The sequence below is a fragment of the Lactuca sativa genome, chromosome 6 (genome assembly GCF_002870075.4).
Source record: "Lactuca sativa cultivar Salinas chromosome 6, Lsat_Salinas_v11, whole genome shotgun sequence".
Lineage (NCBI taxonomy): Eukaryota > Viridiplantae > Streptophyta > Magnoliopsida > Asterales > Asteraceae > Lactuca > Lactuca sativa.
This window is the reverse complement of record NC_056628.2, coordinates 162373635-162389172: the sequence shown is the minus strand read 5'-3', so window position 1 is coordinate 162389172 and position 15538 is coordinate 162373635.

Below are 15538 nucleotides of genomic sequence, written 5' to 3'. Positions count from 1 at the left end.
GGCCATACCTGATATCCCTAAATCATCCAATCAAATCTTGACTCATAAACACAACACTAACTCAGATCCTGGACTGCTCTAGGATTCCCAACCCTCACCAAACCAGAAACTCAGATTAATGATAGCAGGTTGCCCTATGCATGCAAGTTATACATAAATAGAATCACATAGGCTATCAAATAAAGCTTATACCCTAAACCATAACCAAACAAGGAACATAAATAAGGCAGATTCCATCATTCTAGGGCTATGCAATCCTAAACGTGTACAACTTTGAAAGCATACACTTAGCAAACAATACATACAACATTAATTTCCATATATACTATAGCATGGCTAAAACATTGGGAACACTTACTTGAGCTCGACCGGTTACACACATTGCATTCTTCCCTTTTTCTTACAAAATCGTTTTTAGGAAATGTAACCTAGGTTTCTTTTTAAAAAGAAATTTGTTACCATTTCCTCAGTTTGAGTTTGACACACCCAAAAGTGTGCCCAGATCCCTTAAACCAAGGCTCTGATACCAACTTGTAACAAAACAATTTTTTTAGAAATTTTTGAACTTCTGATTTCATAAACATCAACCATACGAAGTACAAAAATCCCATTACATAGCCACATTATTTTAAAATTCGTATTACGAAAACTAAATGTGAAAACATTGGAGAATGCATGTCGTGCCATCAAGTCGGGCCCTTGCCCTTATCAATAGAAATACCTGAAACATTCAATAAAGCTGTAAGCACAAGCATAGTTAGTTTCCCAAAACACAAGAATCATATAATCACATAATACCATGCACACACACACACATATATATATACATATAAGTTTTCCATGGACTCCCTCCATGGACTTCATTGGAATGCCATGGGCTATCCCCATGGTCTTGTATCCTTGAGACATGGGCTCCTCCCATGGTCTGCACATATATCCACATATAACTACAATAAAAAAACAATTACATATTCCCATACGGATCATTTGATAATAAATAATGAGCCGAACTTGGTGCCTTTGACCCATGAGTGTGGTGAGAAGACTCACCTCAAATACTGAACGATAGCTGGCTAGGTCCCGGCTCTGAATATAAACTCTACTCAACCCCTAGATAGAAACAATTCCTTAAGTACAACTCAAAATGCCCTGAGACCCCTTAAAAGTCAAAACATGGTCAAAGACAATAGTCAAAGGTCAAAGTCAACTCGCCGAGTTGTCCTTCAACTCGTCAAGTTTCTTCATTAACTGCACAAATCGGAAAAAATCACATCAACTCCCCGAGTCTGCCTAATGAACTCCCCGAATTAGCCAGGAATTCAACAACTTAATCCTTAAGCTGTTTCCATTGAATCTAGGAGCTTTAATTCTCAGATCTCCTTCACCATGATGTCTAGAAGGGTAAAGTTTCCAACTTTACCCTTAGGAACCATCCAAGTTGAGTCGAACCCAAATCCTAGACTCATTCAGGTTATTCTTGACACATTAAGCCCTTAAACTCTCAAAACAAAGTCTCAATATACAGATCTGGTCCCCTAAGGTTGAGAAATCATGTAAAGTTTCCATGTTTACGTCCATGCATGCTAAAAGGAACCCTAGGACTCAAAATGGGTTTAATAAAGAACTTAATGCTTAAATGGGACCTAAGGCCTAGTAAAGTTTGCAATTTTAAGCCAAATGAGGCCATAACATGGCTAGATCTAGCATGAAAACCATTGGAATACTCAAATTCTTTTGTAACTCAACCATGAGCCCAAAATCAAGATAAAACCCCAAAACTATAACACCCCGGTTTACATGTATTTGCAAATTCATCCCATGGGTTGTAATTACGTCATTTTTAGTCCTTGGGGATGAAGGTGTTTAAGTCTAAGTAGTCTGAGTGTTCGAAAGAGTTTCAGAGCCAAGGTTATAACTGTAATTTATTAATTTTGGCCTTTTTAATTTATGGTTCTCGTTCAGAAAGTTCTAAGACTAAGATGAGTTGCTAGAAGTGTAGGGCTTCTCGCTACCTCTCTGTGGATATAAGGATCTATAAGGTCCTGAAACGGATCTTACCAGTGATCAAATAGCAAATACAATCAGTTAGCAATAAGAAACAAGTAGAATCGAGAATAAACAAGCTTGCACATGCTTTTCTATTAGGAATAACGTCTGGTACAACTTGTGGTTACAGCAGCCGTGAACTCTGAGGCATCAACAACTGACAAACGACCTTGTACACCTCTATATATACTAGACCTAGACTGGCCTTGGGTTTAGGGCCGTAAACAAGCTTACGACCGTAAACTCACTATCGGGCCGAAAACTACACATAGACTACCACAAGCTATAGTTTGACCAAAAGAACCTATTACATAGAAAGCCTAGACCAAACCACTAATTAGACCCTTCAATCTCCCCATTGGTTTGGTGCTAGCTTTAATTCAATCTTTATCCACGATCATTACATCATCTAGCCTCTTCGCTCCATTCCACATCCGCTTTTTGATAATCTTAGCAACCATAGTGGTGTATTCTTTCGTAGCAGACTCAAAAATCTCCTCAGAAACCTGAATCTGGAAATGGCTAAAATGATGAATGTCCCATTTTCTAAACTGGAACAAATCCCTTCTGTCATATAAGCGAATGCACCCCTCCTTTAGTTTCATGACAACTGATGTTGTGGTTTCATCAAACACCCAGTAAATCATAGAGCTTAGAGATCCATCTGGGTAATCACGGGAATTTGTTTGACCTAATTTGTAGCAGGGCACATCACCACCTGAAGCGGATTGCCAATCTTGGGATCAATAACGTCAGGATGATCCATTATCACAAATCCAGCAGTCTTCATGGCTGGAAATCCCTTCTTTACTTGGTCTTCCAGAAAGTGCTTGAAGCTTGTTGCTTGATGATTATCAGTCGGGTTTGAGAACGGAGATTGAGATAGCTCTGAAAGATCCACCCTGGTCCAAGAGTTAAAATCATAACAATCCTTGTAGAGCTCCGTATTTCCGCTCCTTCTGCGAACAATCCACATTTTCAGGGGATCATGAAAACCCCAAGATATGATACCTGACCTTTCAGCATACGTGTCTCTAAACCTTACGACTTCGAGATCCGTAACAGTGATTGTGGACTGATTTCCCGGTGCATTCTTGTCGGAACAGCTCTTGAAGAAGATTTTTCCCTTCTTGGCAGCCTTCTCTTGTTTATCTCGAATGATCTCTGAAATATGTGGAGCATAAGAAGGCTCTTCTTCAAAGCGTTTTACCACTCGAGAAGTCTGAGCAGTTGGCATGGCAACATGATGAGCTTGAGAGTGAAGATTGATTCTATGCTTATCTGCAAATGTCTTATACTTATCACCAAAATCGTCTTAAGCTTCTTCTTTAGATTAAAGTAGCTGGAGGTTAAGAGATTGAAATGATCTTGAAGCTCAGAAATTTTCTTGGACGTAATTGCTTTATCTTCTTGAAGATCAGAAACTTGAATCTTCAAATTCAGATTCTCAATCAAGAGATCTTTAACACGATGTTTTTCTGATCTAGCACACTCACTCTTTTCTGGTGTTCATCGATCGCAGAGACATCTTCTCTTGGCTGACCTTCACTAAAAGCTATTCCTTTGCCCTTAGAAGAAGGAGCAACAACTTGTTCTTGAGCAAGATGCTGAGCCAAACGCACAGAAGCTGCATCAAGATCCATTCTTGGAGGAAAGAATCCTGGTGGAACTGAGGAGCCACTTGCTTCAAAGAGTGAGTTAGGGCCTTCACGTAACGGTTCTGTGGTTACTATAGCGGGAGTGGTAGTTGGAGTGAACGGCAAACCTTGAGACAAGCCAGAATCCAGATGCCCGAATCTAGGATCTCGTCGTATTCTTTTGGACGGAGTCGACAATGACTGGTCTGTTGAAAAATCACCTTGAAGTGGCTCTGATGTAGGTGAAACAATGTCAAGGGGAGGAATCCCTGATACAATCACCATTGTAATTGAAGAGACATCCACTTGATCTGTAGTAATGGGGGTTGATTCGGGAGCGTCTTTTGAATCCCTACTCTCCGTTGATGTGTGAGTAACATCACTGACATTATCTAGCAAATAGTTGAGGTTGACGTTTGCCAAAAAGTCATCATTAGCTCCAAAATCGGTAGGAATATCATCTTTGTCGAAGCTTGTGAGATCGAGGTCTTCAAATTGGTTAGGTTCAACAGTGTTTTTAGAAGACCCTTCATTATAGTCTCCTTCTACTTGGACATTTTGTAGGTCATGCTCCTCTGCAACTGACATAGCAGGAGCAACAGTCTTTTCTCCTTATTGATCCGATACGGTGATCACATCTCCTTCTGAGATCACCTTATGCTCCGAAGAAATCTTTTCTGAAGATCCATGTGACTCAGTGGCTTCGTTCGGTTCGGCAAATCATCCGAACTTGACCAATGGATACAACCCCAGAAAGACCACCTTCCCCTTGCGGTTTTTCTTAATGAGCCTAATAGTGTGAGGGCCCAAAGACTTGATATAAGGTGTATCTCCATCCTTTACCAAGTCGGGAAATTACTTATTGATGAAGAGCTGAACGAACCGAGGGTACATCAGAAAAGTATCCCAAGTAGTGGCATTAATGTTGACCACAAACTCGTCCAAGATAAACCTAGAAAAGTTGAAGTCGATCCCCGCAGCGAGAGAAAAAATAGAGCCAGTGTTTCTTAGGGATATCTCATTAACACCGGACCTTCTGCCGGAGATGCAGCTCACAAGCACGTGGGCTAGAAATCTCCAAGAGGGCGGTATAAGTTTCTTCATTGTTGGTGGAGTATCACCCTCGTATCCCATCTTCCTTAGAATCCTTTGAGCATCACCAATACCAATCTCCGTGGGAAAGGTCGGAAGGTCGTTAATTAGCAGAGTCTATCTCACAAAGTTCTCATCGATAAAAATCTTGCATCCCTGAATGATCGCATCCATAGTGACAGCTCCATTATCGTCCCTTGTCATTCTGGCAGTCTGCCAGAACTCACGAATCATTTTCTGATAAACAACAGTATTCATTGTAATGGCAGAGGCCAAGCAGCATTCTTGCAATCCGTGAATCATTGATTTAAGATCCTGATGAGCCACCGGAGGGTCAGCAAGAACCATCGCCAGGTTGTGCATATCTGCAAATTTTAAAGCTACCATTTTATCTGCACTAAAACATACCAAGTAAGACAAGAGAGAAAAATGAGCAATTAAAATTTTAAACGATTTAATTTTTTACCCCAAAATGAATTAATATTTTTTTTAAATAAAATTAGGTCAAAGTCAGAGTTTGCGGTCAACGAGGGTTTACGACCGTAAACCCTTGACTGTATGCTAATGACTGCAAAGGGAGTTTACGGCCGTAAGCTTCGACCGTAAACTCCGACGATCAGTTTTTCATCGATATCAGGCTCAAAAATCATCATATCACTGAACGAAATGCATATTCATGGTTGGAAATGAGATACCTTCAAAGCTATCAGAGTAATTTCACAAAAATCGAAGAACATTTTTTCGAGGAGAGAGAGTGTGAGAGGATTTGCGGCCGGAATCAGAAGAATGAGGAGGATTCTAGTTGTAAACGCCTTTTATAGCTAGCTTTCCTTTACCTGATGTCTACACAGTATAAGGCAGGATCCAACACAGTCCAATATTTTTCAAAAAATTTAAAAACAAATCTTTTTGAGGATTAATATTAAAACTAAATATAAAATTAAAATAAAGTAAAATAAATTAAATTCATTCTGCAAAATTTAAAATTAAAAATAATTTTTAGATTTTAACAGTTAAAAAAATTTAAATTAAAAATAATAATAATAATAAATTAAATTAAATAGAAACAACTCCAAAAAAATATACAATTTAAAAGTTTAATTACTAAGAATGAATTTGTGAAGCTGGGATCAAAGTTGTTAGACAACCTTATTCCACTTGTCGGTACCCTTATTTTCACATCTTCGTCTGATCGATCGCCAGTATTGTGGTCCACTTAAACACGAAACATTTGTGACATAATTTTTGGACAATTTACTAATAACATGACATTTTTAGCCCTTATTCTTAATTAAATTTCTTAGGGACCATTTAGCTGACGACAAACCAGGGATATTGTTGTCCACCTAAATTGAGTAGAGAGATCTACAGACAATTTGTATGTGTTCAATTTTAATTGTACTAGAACGTGTTTCCCGCTTCCTGATATGCCCCAGCCATCAAGAACTTCCAGAATACTCCTTATACCTGGTGAGCAGAAGATTATTAAGAGAGAAGATAAATTTAGAATGCATATGCTGTACATCCAGGTCGGATCTTTTCTAATCACGCAAAGGATGAAACATATGACTAACTGAAGTTTTTAGAGGGATTGAGAAGAGAATGGTGCATATACTGTGTACCAGGTCGGATTTTGAGTCACGCAAATGAGACAGTATATGGCTAACAGATAGAAAGAATTGCATAGAGAGAAGATGAAGAGAGATAGAATTGTATATGTTCTAGTCCAGGTCGGATCTCTCGATTACGCAAAGGAGGCAACATATGGCTAACAGACAGAAAGAAAGAAAATCACCTTCTACAGACCTAATTTATCGGAATTCCCCAGTCACCCCATCCAACCGGAATTAAGGACAGAATCCGCACATCGAGGAAAAGTGAATCTACAGTTCTAGATACGGGTTCTTTAGTGTTACTAGTAGATTCCCGTGTATATCTCCCTACTCAATCTATCCGAGCGTCGTATTGTTAAGTCCAGCTAGGTCAATGTTTGTCAAGTCCTTGAATTATTTAGGTTTAAACTCTTCCTAGTCAAGTCCAATTAAAATCTTTCGTGCCTACCAGCGCATCGAGCACAGAGCGCAAACAATTCAACTTAGGTACGTTACGCAGATTCAGATTGCCCGTTATCACTTGCTAATTTCATTTCCTGTCACAACACGTGCAAACAAGACTATAAGAAATATTTTTAATTTTATGGATTTTTTATTGTTTTTGGATTTTTTATTGTTTTTGTAGTTTTGATTATTTCTCCCCCTAAATTTGTGCATGGGTGAGAATAAGAGTAAAAGAAAAGACAATGCGCAAATTTAACTTAACCTACCTATAGAAACAAAAACAAATTTAAAAATTAAGAAGAATTAAGAAAAGAAAAAAATAGAAAAAAAACTTAATTCTCAAAATGAATCATTTTCAGAAATCCCACAAGCACATCGAAGCGAGCTTTGTTAAAGGGCTTAGTGAACAGATCCGCCACATTATTAGTAGTGGGAACCTGTTCCAGCCGGATTAGCGAACGTACATAACAGTCTCTAATAAAATGAATTTTAATATTGATGTGCTTGGTTTTAGAATGTTGGACTGGATTTTTGGCAATTTGAATTGCGGCCTCATTATCACAGTAAATGGGGGTTTCTACGTAATTCAAACCGTATTCCAACAGCTGATGTTGGATCCAGATGACTTGAGAGCAGCAAGCAGATGCAACAATGTATTCTGCCTCTGTTGTTGAGGTTGAAACAGTGTGTTGCTCCTTACACTGCCACGACACTAATCTGTCACCAAGATATTGACACCCGCCCGAAGTATATTTCCTGTCAAGCTCACAGCCTCCATAATTACTGTCAGCAAAAGCATATAAATCAACTTCCGAATTCTTCGGATACCAAAGACCCAGTTTTGGGCTACCTTTGATATACCGAAAAAATCTTTTGACAGATAGTGCCACGAGTGTAACCATGCTCGAGCAAATGCTTTGTTAGAGTCGCATACCACGCTCGAGGAGCTTGATGTAACGCATACAATCCCTTGTCCAACTTGTAGACATGATTAGGAAACTTGGAGTCAACAAACCCAGGGGGCTGATCAACGTAGATTTGTTCCTTCACCTTGCCATACAAGAAAGCAGTCTTGACGTCCATTTGGTAAATGGTGAAGTTCATGTAAGAGGCATATGCAAGGAAGATACGAATAGCCTTCAAGCGAGCTACTGGAGCATAAACTTCAGTGTAATCAAGACCCTCTACTTGGCGAAACCCGCAAACCACCAATCTAGATGTGTTCCGCACTATAACCCCTGAATCATCTTGCTTGTTTCGATAGACCCATCGTGTGTCAAGAGACTTTTTGCCCTTTGGCAACTCAACCAACTTCCAAACCCCGAGTTTCTCAAATTGATGTAATTCTTCATGCATTGCATCTACCCAGCTGGGATCATTCAAATCCATTTCAACATTCTTTGGCTCTATTTGAGAAATAAAGCAAGAGTAAAGACATGTATTGACATCTCCATTCTGACTTCTGGTTTTAACGCCGTCGCCCAGCTGACCAATGATCTTGTCGATCGGATGATCACGTTGAATCCTTGAGGGTATTTCCAGGATGATGTCATTAAGTGAGACAGGAAGATTGTGAATATTGATACCTCCCTCATTTTCTGATTTAGCCGTGCCAAACGACTCTGCCACAAACTCATTTGAAAAATCTTCAGGAAAGAGTAGATCCATAAAAGTTGAAGTAGTAGCGGAAGTATCTTTGGACATGAACTCTCTTTCTATGGGAGTGAGTGGTGTTGATTCAGCATCAAGAGTAGTATTTTGAACTAGAGATTTCGGACTATCAAGATGTATAGATGACTCCCCCTCAGGTGAAGCGAAGGACTCCCCCTCAGGTGAAGCAGGAGTCTCCCCCTCAGGTTGAGAAGAGGATACCGTTGGAGTTCTGTATACAACGTCTTCGTCTTCGTCTTTAGAAACATTCTTCGAACCAGAGACAGATCCAGATGAGCTACCTGACGACACATTTATGGATTTGAATGGAGATGTGTAATCAAACAACCAATCCAGACCTACTCGGGCATCCGTGTCATTTTCTTCCAACCAGCGCACGTCATAGGATTCTACAACCTACTTTGTCTTCTTGTTATAGACCCTATAAGCGGTGCGAGCAGCATACCCTACGAAGTAACAATCATCGGCTTTGGCATTAAACTTTGGGTTGGACTCTAAGTGAAGAAGGGTGCAAGGACAACCAAATACACGGAAATAACTGACTGAAGGCTTGTGACCATATAGAATCTCGTAGGGAGTCTTCATTTAAGCTTTGTTGATCAACACGCGATTTTGAATGTAGCAAGCAATGTTTATCGCCTCAGCCCAAAAGAAGACTGGCAGTTTGGAGTCACACAACATCGTCCTTGCAGCATCTTTTAAAGTTCTGTTGCTCCTCTCAACAACACCATTTTGTCGGGGTGTGTGAGCGGAGTTGTATTGACGCATAATACCCTTTTCTGCGCAGAAGTTATTGAGTACAAAATTCTTAAACTCTGTTATGTTGTCAGTACGAAGCGCCTTCACCTTTTTGTTAGTTTTACACAATGAATTTCTTAATCAGATCAACCACTCTAGCTTTATTTGATAGAAAGAAAACCCACGTAAAACACGAGAAATCATCAATCATGACCAGACAATAGGAATTTATGTTAATGCTGAGAACATTTACTAGTCCAAATAGATCCATATGAAGCAATTGAAGCACCTGACTAATTGAGTTGACCTATTTTGGCAGGTGTGGTTTTCTATGATGCTTACCTTGGGCACATGACACACACTTCTCAAACGTGATAAACTCCTTGACAGGCAAACCATGGACCATCTCATTCTTTGCAACACGATTCAAGTTCTTGGCGTTAGCATGACCGAGTCTTCGGTGCCATAACATTGCATTTTGTTTGGAGATCTTTGAAAAGAGGCACGTAACTTGTTCTGGGAGATTGCTATTCATATCTATGATGTAAGCATTCCCATCCCTTTTAGATTTCACAAGAATCCCCTCTTCTAGGATGACAAAGCCTGGCTTGAGAATCATACATTCCTTTTCGGTGAAATGTGTAGAATAGCCTTTGTTACAAATCTGAGACACACTCAATGTGACAACCCGAAATTTCCATTCTGAACAAACCATATCAAGCCAATAGAAGTAGAACAGTTACAGTCAAAATTCAGACTTCGAGTATAAGTTTGGCAGTTTTTCAGGATTTACACTTAAGGAGATATCAGGAGAGTGGATGCACTAGGGTTTTGTGCAACACTGTTATTCCAATACTCTAGGATTTTAGAGTTCATTCCGGGAATAAAAATATTTTTTGCCAACAATCCCAGGACTATATATAGAAATCTGAACCAAAATAGTTCATTAGTTACATTTCCAATTAGAGAAAAGCCAAATTCTCTCTCACGGATCTTCGGGTTTTTATCACAAATTGTGAGTACTTCGATCTAGTTATATTATATAGCTTAGATTGTGTTTAGAAACATCAAAATCGGACCAAAAACCCAAGATTTGGGAGTTTACCGCCCAAGAACACTTGGGGAGTAAACTCCATTTTAAGGGATAAAAGTGTCCCAAAGTCCCTCAAAGCCTTGGAACTCGAACTAGAACCCACCATTGCATGTTTAGGACACCAAAACAATTAGGAATCATGGCTAGAAGTGAGTTCACGGCCAAGGAAGTTCTTAGGCTGTGAACTCCATTTTAGGTTTCCAAAATGCCCTAAATGCCTTCATTGAGCCAAGAGACTAGCATGGCACATTACCTTGATGTGTCTAGGACCCAAAACAATCAAAATACCAACACCTATGGGTGTTCACGGCCGCAAACACATGGCCAAATGGTACATGGGCCGAAAACACAAGTTAGGGGTGTTTTGATGCCACAAACACTTCCTAAGGCTTAGGCTTGAATTTAGACGTATACCTTAATGTGTTTATAGCCTAGAAAACATAAGGAATCACAAGTATTTAGGAGTTTACGGCCAAGACAAGTTCTTGGGCCGTAAACCCCTATAAAGGGCTCAAATGACACCCTAATTCCTTCCTTATGCCTAGAACCCAACATAGATCATAACCTTGAAGTGTTAGGGACTTGAAAGCACCATAAACTTTCCCCCAAAGGAGATTACGATCGTAATCTCCATGGGATATGGTCCCAGGGCCGTAAACCCCTATAAAGGGGGCAAATGTCACCCAAACACTTGATTAAGCCTTGAAACAATTCACCAAACTAGTCGTATAAATGATAGGCTTCATTTAGAGACCTCATTGAGAGTTTACGGCCAGGAGTTTACTCCCCTGGGCCGTAAACTCCGAATCATATGGTCATTTGACCGTAAACTCCCATACGAGGCCTTGCACTCATTTGTCGCAACCCATTAGCCTCCTAGCACTTGACCAAAAGTGTTTTCCTCGCATTAGGATTTTTATACATGTTTAATTAGTGTTATAATCACTAATTGTTTATATACATATGTCTTCATGTGTAATTAGGACCATTGTGTGTGTCTAAAGTTTCCACTTGACACCTAGCAGTCCTACCTCTTCAGTTCATCCGTATCACCCACAACAGGTGAGTTCATACCTCTTAATGAATGTTTTAACTATTTTCTAAATGTTTTATGGTGGGGGGGGGGGATACAAGTAGAATATTGCTAGTTATTATATTAATCACATGTGATTAATAAGCAGTATTCAAATGGTTGGCTACTCATTAGCCATTTTACCAAACAGTTTACTTCAAATGTTTTCATAAACACTTTATGTGTTTAAAACTCCTTATTACACTATACATTTTACTCTGTATGTTTCATTTCAAACTTATTTACAATTGTGATTCAAACAAATGTTTCCTTATAGTAAAGTTGTTTTATCAAACCCATGCCTTCAAAACGTTTTATAAATTGACATCAAGTCGATCTTTTCTTAGATAATAATTTTGTTCTAGGGTTTAGAAAACTTATTTTATGCTTTTATATTATAAATTGCATGCCTCTATATGTATAGTTATATAAGTAATGTTTAAAAGACTTCGGAAGGCTATCCACCTTGTTTCCTTTTCCTCGATTTGGATGTGGTCTGATAGGATATCGGGTACTCATCCGAAGGTCGTTTAAATATTAGTTATATATCATTTGTATATATATAGTCATAAAAGGTCCTTCTAGTTCATCCAATGCCCTTGGGTAGCAAGGGTATACATCCATGTTCATATGTCCCAGTTAGATTACTAGTAAACTACCATATGGGTAGTTTAGGAAGATACTAGAACTATTACTAGAACGCAATACCATACAATGAGTCAGTTCATTCATGAGTCAATACTTGCTAGAACATTACAGTACATTACTATACTTGCTAGTTAAAGAGCACGTACACTACAGCTAGAACATTACAGTACATTACTATACTTGCTAGGTAGAGAGCACGTACACTACAGTTAGAACATTTTAGTACATTACCATACTGTTTCATAGATATGGTCACATGATCACATTTACATGAGTACACTTACAAGAATTACTAGTACATTTTATATGTATAGATTCTGTTATATAATCCTCATTCTTATCTTTACCTTGTGATTCAATCACATAATCGACGAGATAGATTGGATTTAATATCCTAGTACCGAAGGATATGTTGCGGGACTGACCATTCATAGAATCTCTGTTAGCTACATAGGTAAAAGCACATCCACAGATGTCAATGGTTGATACCATTAAAGGTATACTCTTAGGGACTGAGTATTCCTATACCCAACTGTTAGCAACAGAGGTAAATGTACATCTACGGATGTCTTCAGTTAACATTGTTTTTTGCCCGGGTACCAAAGGGTAATACTAATATAGTTAGGTCTTGGTAGAAGACTACATTCAGAACAGTTAGGTCTTGGTAGAAGACTACATTCAGAACAGTTAGGTCTTGGTAGAAGACTACATTCAGAACAGTTAGGTCTTGGTAGAAGACTACATTCAGAAGAGTTAGGTCTTGGTAGAAGACTACATTCAGAGCAGTTAGGTCTTGGTAGAAGACTACATTCAGAGCAGTTAGGTCTTTGTAGAAGACTACATTGAGAACAGTTAAGTCTTGGTAGAAGACTCCTTTTGTTACTAATAGGAATCATAGGGATTTCTAGGGTTTTTCAAACGTTTACAGTTGTTTTACAAACATTTTCATACTTACAGTTCATTTAAATTTTCAATACTTACAATTCGTATACATACAAATACTTACATTTCAAATACATACAAGTATTTACATACAAATTAAGACACTAAAATACTTATGATCTTACCAGCTTCAAAGCTGATACTTGCTTTCAAAATTACTTGTATCCTTAGGTCATCATAGACAGGTACCGATGCAAGGTTCAGGAAGATGGTGCTCGATCAAGACGCATCTTTCATTTATATTTATGCTTTAGTGTTTATCAAAATTTGACAGAACACAATTGTATAATAATTATATTATTAATGCAATGGATGATGTTGTTGCTTGTTTACTACTTTTCATTGTTGTGATACTGTACATGACATCCACCGCCCCAGAACGTTTCTGCGTTCTTGGTTTTGGGGTGTGACATATTGGTATCAGAGCATTGTTTATAGTGAATTAAGTATATCAACCCATAAAAGATATACTAACTATAAATACATAAGGGATTAAAAATAATCTGACCAAGAGTTTATACTTTAAATAATAAAGTATTTAAGTAAGTATACGTGCCTGCATTCATACTAAAATCAGTGTCACTAGGACAGTACAAAAGAATTACGGGTTTGGGCAACACAAGTGGGCTTAGAGACATATAGTCAAAACTGGGAAGATATAGCCTGATCAACTATAATATCCGAGGGTTGACTAGCATGTGCCTAAATGTAGTTGTGTGGTTGCAACAATGCTAAAATCTTACTAACCCTACCACAATGAGAACAGTAGAACATAACATTAAACTTAAAATACTATAGGAGTATTTGGTGTTACTATAAATACGTTATACTTGAGAACTAAAACGGGATCTTCATTACTAAGTTGATAGTTTCTAAGTGGATACACAAAGGCTGTATGTAATTAGGATGTCATAGACTTAGAATTTGTGAAAATTTTACTTTACCCCTATTCTGTGTGAATTTGTAGTTAAGGTCACTTATTCGAAGGCCTATCCTGTTTAGATTACATATAACTGGTATGCACTTCACAAATAGTGATGTAACTAATGAAGATTTTCTAAATAATTATCTAGATAGTTTGTCTAATAATTATTTTCTTACCCCAATTCTCGCATAAATAACATGGTTGGACTCCATCCCCACGGCAACCAGTATCTTCCGAACGAAGTCATTACTGGTTGGTTTGGAGAAGAACCAGACAATGATCATCCTATCCCTTTGAATGATCACCATGATGAAAACCCTTCGGACGGTGCTGATTCCGAACCAGAGGTTGAGAACCTACCCCGAGCAACTCCCTTTCCAATTCCTAACCCTCGTCCGACTTTTCATGGCCCGACCCCTGAGTGGGTGGAATGCATGGAAACAAGGAGCCAAGGACAAGATCTGCCCATGCCATTTAATGGCGACCGAAGCTTTTACGACCTGAGCAATGGGGGCTCAGCATACAGAATCTTTCCAATCTTTGTCCGCATAGTGGCCCAAAATGAGATTCAAGGCAGGATAGCCCTACATCAGATCACTGAAGTTGTCACCGATGCGAGAATGCATACCCTCCGCACCATTCGTCTCGTAGATGCTCGTGAGAGATCAGAGAGAAACCATGAAACCCTGCTACAAGCACTGGCTGAATCATGAGCCGAAGTCATAGAGCTCCGAGTACGCCAGAGGGTGTACGAAAGACACCTACTTGATGTAGAACGTCAACTGGCTGAACTGAGAGTTCACCTGAGGGATGACCGTCGTTAGTAGTAGATTCTTTACCTTACTTCCCTTGTTAGAAAGTAATCGTTTTCTGTCTTTGCCCGATGTGGCATTTTCTATGAAATTACCTTGTACTGTAAGTACCTTAGGTTAGGTCCTTATTGATGGGTTTTAGCCATAAGAACTTTCCTATGTGCGCATGCACAACCCTAATGCTTGGATCTAGGCTTTCTAATTAAACATGCTTTGAATCCAAGACTTCTAATGACTAATTAGGTTAAATAACAACATTGAAACAGATCTAGAACCATACCTTTGAGTTCCTTGCTGATCTTGTGGTCTTGGAGCTTCTAGAGTCACAAATGTCACTCCTTTAATGGCTTACAAACACCAATAACAAGAAAGATGATTTAGGAGAGAGGAGAGGGGAGGAAATTGGCCAGGGTTCTCTTACTTTTGGAGAGGTGCCGATTTGCCTTGCCCATGGGATCTATTTATACTTGTAGACTCCTTAAGGGTTACAACCTAAACCCTAATTGGATAATCTTCTCTTAAGGCTATCCAAATCCTTTCCTTAGATAAGTCATGGACGATTTTGAAGCTATCCTAGCTTCTAGAATCCGTCCCTTGTATATCCATAAGGATTTACAGTCTAAAGCTTAACTATCAAACAATTGACAGTTTATACCCCTTTATTTAATTAATCTCTTTAAGTCACCAAATTAATTCCAATTAATTCTATGACTTCTATTAATCAAATAACAATATATTATTCTTTATATTATTCTCATAATATACTAATAATATTTACTCTCTCTTATTAAATCATCCCATCAAG